The sequence below is a fragment of the Nuphar pumila genome, chromosome 3 (genome assembly GCF_984573655.1).
Source record: "Nuphar pumila chromosome 3, dmNupPumi1.hap1.1, whole genome shotgun sequence".
NCBI classification, from domain to species: Eukaryota; Viridiplantae; Streptophyta; class Magnoliopsida; order Nymphaeales; family Nymphaeaceae; genus Nuphar; species Nuphar pumila.
In genome coordinates this window covers 23,372,441-23,384,110 of record NC_143251.1, presented here as the reverse complement: position 1 = coordinate 23,384,110, position 11,670 = coordinate 23,372,441, and the positions used below count along the sequence as shown (strand labels likewise).

Here is an 11,670-nt window from a genome sequence, read left to right as displayed (position 1 = left end):
TGGTCATGCCTTTTGGTCTGACTAATGCACCAACAACCATCTTGGATATGATGAATAGGGTTTTCAGACGATATTTAGATAAGTTCGTGGTGATATTTGTTGATGACATCCTCATTTATTCTACCACGAGGGAGTAACATAAGAACACATGAAGATAGTCTTGCAGACATTAAGAGAACATCAAATCTATGCCAAATTCTCTAAGTGTGTCTTTTGGTTGGAACAAGTGTCCTTCCTTGGACATATTATTTCTAAAGACGGAATCATGATAGACCCTGCGAAGATTAAAACAGTCACCAATTGGTCTAGACCTAAGAATCCTACAGAGATTCATAGTTTCTTGAGATTGAGTGGGTACTACCAGCGATTTATGGAAGAATTTTCTCTGTTGGCAGCTCCAATGACATAGCTCACTAAGAATTACATAAAGTTTGAGTAGAATGACAAGTGTGATAAGAGTTTTCAGGAGATAAAGAAGCGTTTAACCACTGCTCCAGTATTGGTCTTACCTTCTGCATTCAAAGGTTTTACTATTTATAACGATGCCTCTCATAAGGGATTGAGTTGTGTTCTGATGCAGCATGGTAAGGTGATATCTTATGCGTCTCGCCAACTCAAAACTCATGAAGTCAACTATTCGATGCACGACTTGAAGCTGATAGCGGTTGTTTTCGCCCTTAAGATATGGAGTCATTACTTATATGATGAACAATTTGAAGTTTTTATCGACCACTAAAGCCTCAAATATTTGTTTTTGCAAAGAGACTTGAATTTAAGACAAAGGAGATAGTTAGAATTTTTAAAAGATTATGATTTTGAGCTGAAGTATCATCCTGAAAAAGCAAATGTAGTTGTTGATGCTCTTAGCAGGAAGTCAGGAAAATTAGTCAGACTCACAAAGTGAGATTTATTTTCTTCGATCGTGCACCAAAAAGCAGAAGCTCAATGCTTGCCAGATCAGTAATTATTTATGCAAACCACATTGAGGTCCGAATTGTGGGAGCAAATTAAGAAAAAACAACCTTTAGATCCAGAGTTGGCCCAAGTGAGACAGAAGATTTCAGAAAGTGAGGAGTCAGACTTCAAAGTCGATGATCAAGGACTGCTCAAATTTCACAATATAGTATGCATTCTGAAGGATAATCAGCTCATGCATCAGTTATTGGGCGAGACACACCACTCTAGATATGCCATTCACCCTGACAGTACTAAAATGTATCAAGATTTGAAAGATACATTTTGGTGAAGCAAAATAAAAAGAGATGTTGCTGAATTTGTAAGCAAGTATCTAGTATGTCAGCAAGTGAAGATTGAACACCAACGACTCAGTGGATTACTGCAATCACTCCCTATACCTGAATGGAAATGGGCAGATGTCGTAATGAATTTTGCTTCAGGACTCCCAAAGACCAAGAATAAAATGGACTCAGTATGAGTGATTGTTGACAGACTAACTAAGTCAGCTCACTTTTTGAACTGTAAGACAACCAACTCTTGTGACCAATTGGCCAAATTGTTCATCAAAGATATTGTCAGACTTCATGAAGTACCTGATTCGATTGTTTGGAATAGAAACTCGATGTTCACATCACGATTTTGACAGAGTTTTTAGGAAGCTATGGGGACACAATTAAAAATGAGTACGGTATTTCACCCTTAGTCGGATGTGCAGTCGGAGCGAACCATTCAGACCCTGAAGGACATATTGCGAGCGTTCACTTTAGAGTATAGTGACTCATGGAATGACATTCTATCTTTGATGGAGTTTGCTTACAATAATAGTTTTCAAGCAAGAATAAGTATGACTCCGTTTGAGGCACTGTACGATTGACAATGACAAACACCTTTGTGTTGGGATAAGGTCGAAAAAAGATGATTGTTAGGGCCTGATTTGGTATAGCAGATGGCAGACCATGTGAGATTTATTCGAGAGCATCTTTTGCCAGTGAAAAGTCGACAAAAAAGTTTTGCAGACTAAAAACATCGTGAATTAGAATTTGAGCAAGGTGATCATGTATTTTTGATGATATCTTCTTTTACGAGAGTGATGAATTTTGGTTAAACAAGAAAATTGAATCTAAGATATATTGGACCCTTCGAGATACTCGCGAAAGTTGGTCAGACGACATACAGACTGGCTTTGCCACCTTTCTTGCCTCGAATGCATAACGTGTTTCATGTATCTATGTTGCGAAAGTATATGTCAGATCCCTCCCACGTAATAGATAGAGTTGAATCAGTGTTGAAAATACAAAATGACTTAAGTATAAGCGAGAAGCCAATAGAAATCTTGGATGTAAAACTACAAAAGCTAAGGAACAAAGAAATGTCTCTCGTACTGGTTAGATGGAGCCATCACAACAAAAATGAGGCTACATAGGAGCGTGAATCGAATATCTGTGAGTAATTTCCACATTTATTTTCAGGTAAGATTCGTGTCAAATTTTCTTTTAAGAGGAGTAGAATTGTAACCCCCTTCGATGATTTCTCGAGAGGGGAGGAGTCTAAAAAAAATTAAAAGCGAAAAGTTGGTTCCCTATTTAGGGGAACCACCTTTCCCACAAAAATCGGGGGATGTGGATAAACCTCACCCCCCATGATCATCGGGGGGGTGAGGGTTATCCTCACCCCATTGTAGCCCTCACAGTGTGCCTCCTTCCCCCACAGACGAATCAGAGAGAGAGAGCATAAGAGGGAGAAGGGCGCTGAAAAAAAAAAACAGAGGGCTTACCTCCTCCTTCTTTTCATCTTCTTCATCTTCGGCAGGTTAAGGGCCGACATCCATGGCTGTCAGTGAGTGTTGCAGAAAAAGGGGAGAGAGAGAGAGAGAGAGAGAGAGAGAGAGAGAGAGAGAGAGAGAGAGAGAGAGAGAGAGAGAGAGAGTTGGTTGGCCAATGCCGGTGGTCGGCCCCTCTGCCACAAAAAAGAGATAGAGAGGGCCGACTGCGACGGTCGACCCCTCTTTGACATAGATGAAGGGGAGAAAGAAGGGGTGATGCCCTTTCATCCCTTCGTGTTAGGGTTTTTTTGGGGGACCGAGTCGGTCTGGGTGCGACCTAGACTGAACCTACCGCTCTGGGTCACACCCAGACCGCGCCAAGCTTGTGAATAAAAAAAACAAAAGAGTTGTCGAGTTTGGCCTCGGTGCGACCCAGACCGAACCAGGTCAGTCTGGGTCGCACCCAGACCAAACCATGGGGTAATGTATTTATAAAAAATAATAATAATATTAAGTGAATAAATAATAATTTTAGTCAAACTGGTTCTGGCCAAACCAGTTCTGGGTAAGTTGGTTCAGACCAAACCAGTCTGAATCAAACTGATTTGGATCAAAATGGGTTAGTCTGAACTGGTTCGGTCTGACAGGGTCTCAGATCCATTTTAACTTGATCTGGATCCATATTAGAACCAGGTCTGGATCTAATCAGACAGTTCTAGGTCCAGACCAGTAATGGGCTTGGATGCAATTAGATAGTTTTAGATCCAGATCAAAAGTGGATCTGGATCGAGTTGTGAGTTCCTTCTGAATTATGAAAATAAATTTGCAATGACCAAAATACCCCTATGAAGTATCCAAAATCTATTTTAGTAAAATTGACATAACTTTGCACTCTAAACTCTTAATTGAGTGAAGTTTTGTGCGTTGGACTCATATCGCAAAAAGAAATCTGCTTATCCACTAGTTTTGGTCTAATTTGTGATGCAAAAATCAAGGTCTCTTGATTCAATTCAAGAAGGGTATTTTAGTGATTTTATTTAAAAAAGAGACATTTTGCACATTAATGCAAATGTGCTTGTTTAATTTCGAGATCCTACTGCTAGGACATCTTGAGACTCGATTGCGACTAAAGCATCATGTTTGTATTTAATATAAGGATTATTATAAATAATTTTAGATGTGAATAAACCTTTTACATTTCATGTTATTGTAATGTCATGAATTAACATGATAGCTTTGAGTGAGAACATGATATGCATTGAAATATTCATGCATGTTATTTATTTATGGCCCTCTCATTAGATTTTTCTTGTACCCACTCTCTCTTTACTTTTCCTTTTTTTTTCTTTGTATTTCAAGTGCTTGATAACCTATGCCTGTAAGCACCCTACCATTTGATAGGAGCGACTTGTAAATATCACCAATTTGACAAGATGTCATGAGTTCGAAACACAAGGGCCATGATCTCTTGCTGCAACGTTGAAGTTGTGTGTACTCCCTGGTGGGGGACCATAAAGGTTTTACCCACCAAAGCCTGCCAGTGTGCACAGTCGGTGATGGTGGTTTTCCCTTGGCCTAAACATAGAAACTCTTTGGTAACCTACACCTTTGCAGTCCGTATATAGTTCGATTATATGGATTTTTTATCATGCTAAATTGTTGGCATGTATACAACATTTTATTTTTAATAAAGATATATACAACACATTCACGAATCAAATTCTTTTGGGCAATATATATCGAGTAATGAAATATGCTAAATGAGTTTTCCAGGCTTTTTTAGTTTTATTTTTAAATTCTGACCGTACAAATGTGATTTATGTACTTGATTTTATAGAGATCAGCTTATAAAACCTACATCGAGTATAGTAAAAAGGTAAAAAAAATTGACATAAGCTTTAATAAAACCGTTCCTTCCTCATGTTCAAGAACGATTCCTCATCTGGATTGGGAGGGGAATCATGCATAGTTTCCTCCCACGATTTTGAAGTTTGGGAGCGCGGGGGGCTTCCATGGTTATAGGTTTCTATTTAATAAACCTCACAACCCCCTCCACCTCATGGTCTCCTCAATAAAAAAAAAGTGAGAGAGAGATAAGAGAAAAAGAGAGAGGTAACTTCCCCCCTTTCTACTATTTTACTTAAGAAAGAAAGAAAGAAAAAATGGCACCAACAACCATGGTTGATGTCGGTGTGAGATAGTCACAAGAGAGTGCCAACAACCACAGTGGTTGCTGACACCATCAGATGAGAGAGAAAAACTTTTGTTTTGGCTTAGTTGTCAATAACACACAAAAAAAATAAAGAAACCTGACAACCCCTGGTTGCTAGCATTTTTGAATAGAGAGGAGAGTCAGTCGCCAAAAACCACATTAGTTGCGAGAGGCGCTTTTTGAAAGAAAGGTAGAAAGGGTGGGATAGAGGGTGGTGCTCTCTGTCTCAGCCGTGCCGACAACCACCTTGGTTGCCGATGGCATCACTGAACAAGGAGAGAGAAAGACAGAGGGTGGACACCCTCTGTCTCGACCATGTAAAAAGAAGAAGAAGTAGAAACGATCGTCTCGATCATTCTTAGTCAGATGTTCGACCAACTCAATTTGGGTTGAATCAGACCGAATCGGCCCAACCCAAACCGGTCTGGGTGTAAACCCAAATTGAGTTGGGACAAACTCGAGACAAACTCGATCTGAGTACATCTCAAACTGAGTCTGGTTAGAAAGTGTAAAAAAGAGAGAAAGAAATCGAGACAAAAACTGGCACTACAACAAAGCAGTAGATTAGCGACGACCACATTCCGTCGCGAATCCGTCGCTAATCCGTCGCTAACCATGTTAGCGAAGGATTAGCGACAACGCGGCGACAGTATGCTTACGTCGCGAATATTTCGACGCTAACTGGCGACGGAATAATTCCGTCGCCAAGTCCGTCGCTAATTGCGACGGAATAACGAGCGCTATATTCCGTCGCCAATCCGCCGGTACTAAACGGCGACCACGGCGTGGCGACGGATTTAATTCCGTCGCTAAGCCGTCGCTAGATTAATATGAATAGCGACGGAATCATCCGTCGCTAATCCGTCGCAAAAACGAAAAAAAATAAAAAAAAATTTATTTAAAAATTAATTACCGAGAACTGTACAATTTATATTTCCTGTACAATTTATATTTCCTGTAAATAAAAAACAAACCACACAAAAAAATTCATATAACAAGTATCTATAATAATTAATCGTTCCACCTTAAAACTAAGAAGTTTAATTATTTACAATTCAACAATTATAATTAGGAAAAATAAAAAAAATAGAACTTCTTCAACACAGTCCTCTAATCATCGCCAAGATTTTGTGCGTCTTCTTGTTCATTGTCTTTATCTGTCCCTTCAGCTCCACTACCCTGATTATCGCTAGCAGCCTACACAAGAAAAGAACAGTCAGTATTGATAAACAAAATATAATGAAATAAATTACACACTATATGTGATTCTATCATGTGCTCATGTGTGATCTAAGGCAATAAAAAAACTCTATATGTGATTCTATCATGCTCATATATGTGCTAAGGCAGTCAAAAAATTGAATATGTGATTATAGCATGTTCATATGTGTTCTAAGGCATATAAAAAAACTCTATATGTGATTCTACCATGCTCAGATGTGCTTTAAGGCAGGCAAAAAACTATATATGTGATTCGATCATGCTCGTATGTGTGCTAAGGCAGTAAAAAAATTGAATATGTGAATATAGCATGCTCATATGTGCTCTAAGGCAGGCAAAGCCAAAAATTTTATATGTGATTCTATCATAAATGATATATAACATGTTCATATGTGTTCTAAGGCAGTTAAAAAACTCTATATGTTATTATAGCATGTTCATATGTGTGCTAAGGCAGTCAAAAAACAGAATATGTGATTATAATATGCTCATATGTGTTCTTAGGCAGTAAAAAAACTGAATATGTGATTATAGCATGCTTATGTGTTCTAATGCAATCAAAAAAACTTTATATGTGATTCTATCATGCTCATATGTGCTCTAAGACAAACAAAAAGTTAAATATATATATATATATATATATATATGATTCTATCATGCTCATATGTGTGCTAAGGCAGTAAAAAAATTGAATATGTGATTATAGCATGTTCATATGTGTTCTAAGGCATCTAGAAAAACTCTATATGTGATTCTACCATGCTCAGATGTGCTTTAAGACAGTCAAAAAAACTATATATGTGATTATACCTGAGAGGGACCTGGAATCGAAGATCCCCTATCCTGAACAGCGGCCTTGATCTCATTTCGGAGAAAGGGGGCGACGGTGTATTGGAAGTAGTTATTCAGTGATTCATTAATGATCTCGCGTACATCATCACCGGAAAGAATAGTCGGCTGCTTGGAGCTTATGTCGGCGCAAGAAGTTGGTGAGCCGTAACTGGAAGAACCAATAACTGGTGAAGTGTTCATATTACTCCCAAACCTGAACATGCGACCTTTTTTGGGTTCACCTGCTGCAGTCACCCATGCTGTAGGATCAAATGATGGATGCTGAGTAGCGTCTTCGCCATATCGCTCTACCATTTGTCGATCGCTGAACAATTAAAAAGAATATAGATGTGTGCTGCATCTTGCTCTCGATCTGTCAATAGCCTTGATCGGCAACTACCAAATGCATGCCCAAGTCGTTGAAATATCGACAGCTTGTCAGCTACAGTTACTTGTTCTCCATCATCGTTACGGGGTGGGCATGTGTAACGTGTTGAAATATGAAGTTCGAAGTACATAGATGAGAAATTTGAAATCTCTTCTAAAGTGTACGCCTCACAAATAGAGCCTTCTATTCTTGCTTTATTACGAACCTTTTTTTTTAGGTCGAACATGCATCTGACAAGAATATACATTTCAAATTTTAAATATCTGTCATTAAAGAGACAAATATAAAAAAACATATACCTTTCAAATGGGTACATCCATCGATATTGCACAGGGCCACCAACCCTTAGTTCATATGGCAAATGTATGATCAAATGTTCCATAACATCGAAAAATGCTGGCGTAAATATCTTTTCTAACAGACAAACAGTGGTGATGACAGAGTCTTCGAGATTCTTTACATCTGATACAATGACCTCCGATGCGCACAATGTTCTGAAAAATCCGCTCAACTCAGACAATACCCCCCATATAGGTTTGTCTAACATATCATGGAATGCTAGGGGTATCAATCATTGCATAAAGATATGACAATCATGGCTCTTCAACCCATATAACTGTCCATCGTCAATCTTCACAGCCCGAGCAATGTTAGAGACATATCCATCTGAAAATCTCAGTTGTCTCAACCATTGACATACATGTTTTATTTGATCAGGTCCGAGCACGTACTTTGCCTTTGGTTTCAGTACTTTGCCATTATACTCTTTGAGTTCCAATTCTGGTCTTTTACATATTAATTTTAAATCCATACGGGCCTTCGGATTATCCTTCGTTTTTCCTTTAATATTCATTACTGTATTGAACACATTATCAAACACATTTTTCTCTACATGCATCACATCCAAATTATGTCGTATCAATAGGGTCGGCCAATACGGTAGTTCCCAAAAAATAGATTTTTTCGTCCAATTGTGTTCCTTCCCAAATCCACGGAAGGGTGTAGGACTGCGGGCATCTGTTAATACATCTGGAAAGTATCGCAATCTTCTTAAAATCTCTATGCCAGACAATCTTGAGGATGGACCTTCCATTTCAGTTGTGCCTGCTGTAAATGCATTCTTTTGACGTCGGAACGGATGATCGCTGGGTAGAAATCGACGATGGCAATCAAACCAGCAAGGCTTCCTTCCATGCCTCAATCTAAAAGCTTTGGAATCCTCCATGCAGTACGGACAAGCCAACCTCCCATGTGTGCTCCAACCAGATAACATACCATATACAGGGAAGTCACTGATTGTCCATAGAACAACGACCTTTATGTTGAAATTTTGTTTTTTGTGGGCATCATACGTGGTAACACCGTCATCCCACAGTACTTTTAATTCATCAATCAATGGCCTTAGATATACATCAAGATTTTGGCCAGGTGAGGTCGGACCAGGGATCAACAGAGACAAGAAAAGATTTGGACGTTTCATACACAAGCTTGGTGGAAGGTTGTATGGAGTTACAAATACTGGCCAGCATGAGTATGGAGTTGATCTACCCCCAAATGGATTAAATCCATCTGTACATAGACCGAGTCTAACATTTCACACTTCCATTGCGAAGTTCTGATGAGTACGATCAAAGTGCTTCCAAGCTTCAGTGTCAACAGGATGCGTGATCTTGTTTTCATCGTGTCGAACTTTATTTGCATGCCATCTCATGTGTTTAGCTGTCTTTGAAGACATATACAATCGCTGCAATCTAGGAGTGATAGGAAAGTAGCGGAGCGACTTGTATGAAACTTCCTTTGATCTCGTGCTACCATTGCCTCTTGTCTTTCGCTTGAACTGAGGATACCCACATGACGGGCATGATATGTCATTTTCCTGCTCCTTGAAATACAACATGCAGTGATTTGGACAAGCATCAATCTTTTTGTAACCCATACCTAGAGCGTTGACCATAACTTTCGCACGATAGAAATTTTGTGGCAATTTCTCATCTTTAGGCAACATACTCTTCACAATCATGCACAAACGGTCAAAACATGATTGACTCAAATTATACTCGGACTTCAAATTCATTAGTTGAAGAACTGCAGACAAGATAGTGTGACTCTCACAACCGTTCCAAAGTGGCTCATCAGCATCTTTAAGTAAATCATAAAATCTACTAGCTGCATCGTTTGGTGATTCTTCATCTACGACAATTCTTACATCACTAGAACTCATAGCAGAACCCAGTTCTGTTCCTGCAGCATCAAATATCAAATTCGTATATGGATTATCGTGCACCACATTCACCCGTGCATCAAAATCGTTTCTAAATTCTTCTCTATGAAACGCCCAGTTCTGATAATCACTCACAAAACCCTTCCTGTATAGGTGATGTCTAACGCCATGAGGTTCTACAAATCGATTATTCTTACAAATCTTGCAGGGACACCTAATCCGACCTGTGGGATCTACCGTACTGACACTCGCCGTTGCAAATTCAATAAAACTATCGACACCATCCATATATTCATGCGATAACTCATTGTCCACTATCCTACGGTACATCCATTCACGGTTTGCAGTCATTCTGTCGTATGATGTTACGAATAGTATCCTAACGAATTAAGAAAAAAACAATCAGAATGCGACGATGAAGAAAATATCAAATTTATCATGCAATATACTATGTCAAACAATAACAAGAATTTTGATGCATGCATTGATAACTTAATATTTTCATGTGCAAACTATTAATGACATGATACAATCATTTGAAGCATGCTTTTATTATAAAATTTCACATGGAAGTCAAAATCAAATTGAAAGTAACTACATGCAAGCATGGATACAATTACATCAAACATTGCAATACATCATAATCATTCATATCAAATAAATGGCAAACATGTACCTGCAACAAACACACTTCAATATCTCACTAACTACTACCATGCTTAGCATGGACTCCGTACTCCAAAAATAAGAACACTTTCATATTTCTACATTAAAATCATGCTCAGCATGATCTCCGAACTCCAACAAAGCAGTCCTAGATATCAACAACTAAGTGAGTGTGTGAACAATAAAGTGTTGCATTCAATAAATTAAATAACATGTGATACGTTTGCATCACTTACTCACCACGGGTATTTACCCGATTTGCATTGTTTTTGTCATTTACTTACCACAGGTGGCCGAGCACGAGTTGGTTCCGTTGAAAAATCTGCACAAAAACAAAACAAATTAAGTAACAAACTAACTAATCATGAAACAAGATGAAACACTAACTAAAAAAATTAAAACAAATTAAAACAACTCTAACTAATTGAAAGAAGAGAAAAGAAAAATAGTATATATGTTAAGCCAAATCTAACTTGAAGATGCTAATTTAACAAACCAGCTATAACATGTTGAACCAGTCGACTAACATAAAGTCATAGACAATTTCTAATCTGAACTACTTAGCAAAGGAATAATAAATCAATCAATTAGTTTACTAGAAAAGATGTGAACTCCGTTTAACCACCACTATCATAAAGAATTCAAATAGCCCTAATCTAACTAACTGATTGTTAGAACATTAAATACCAATCTATCTAAGAAAAATATAATTATAAAAGACTAATAGATTGAAATACTCTAACTAACCAGATTTCAAGAAAACAAATTGAAGTAAAACTAACTACCAGTAGACATTAACAAACTAACAAATTGATAAAAATTTATGAACTACTCTAACTAGAACAAACTAACAAATTGATAAAAATTTATGAAATACTCTAACTAACCACAGTTGATTAAATCTCAACCTAGCCAGTTGATTTCGATTTGAATTTTTTTTTTATAATTAATTTTTTTTTTGAATTTTAAATCTCAACCTAGCCAGTTAAACCACCTGCCTTTCCGGCAGGGAAGGGGGTTAAACCCCCTGCCGGAAAGGCAGTTCCGGCATGGGGGGTTGACCCCCTGCCGTGCCTTTACGGCAGGGGGGGTCGACCCCCTGCGTTTTCGGCAGGGGGTCGACCACCCATGCCTTTCCGGCAGGGGGTCGACCACCCCTGCCGGAAACGCAGGGGGTCGACCCCCCATGCCTTTCCGGCAGGGGGTCGACCCCCCCTGCCGGAAACGCAGGGGGTCGACCCCCCTGCCGGAAAGCACGGGGAGCGGCGGCTGGCGAGGTCGCCGGTGGCCGGCGCAGTCGACAGTAGAGAGGGGGAGACCTGGAGCGAAGCTCGGGGGCCACTGGGTCGCCGAAACTCAGAGCGGAGGCGAAGAGGTGGCTGCAGGGAGGATCGTCGGTCGTCGGCGGCTGA

General features: G+C 39.1%; 1 long non-coding RNA gene across 1 annotated transcript; it reads right to left on the bottom strand.

The window, feature by feature from the left end:
- Nucleotides 1–5,828: 5,828 nt before the first annotated feature.
- LOC149842289 (uncharacterized) lies at nucleotides 5,829–7,162 on the bottom strand. Its single transcript, XR_016431053.1, has 2 exons — nucleotides 6,963–7,162; nucleotides 5,829–6,128 (listed from the first exon to the last, which is right to left on the bottom strand). It is a non-coding gene; the product is annotated as an uncharacterized LOC149842289 (long non-coding RNA).
- Between the last annotated feature and the right edge of the window lie 4,508 nt (nucleotides 7,163–11,670).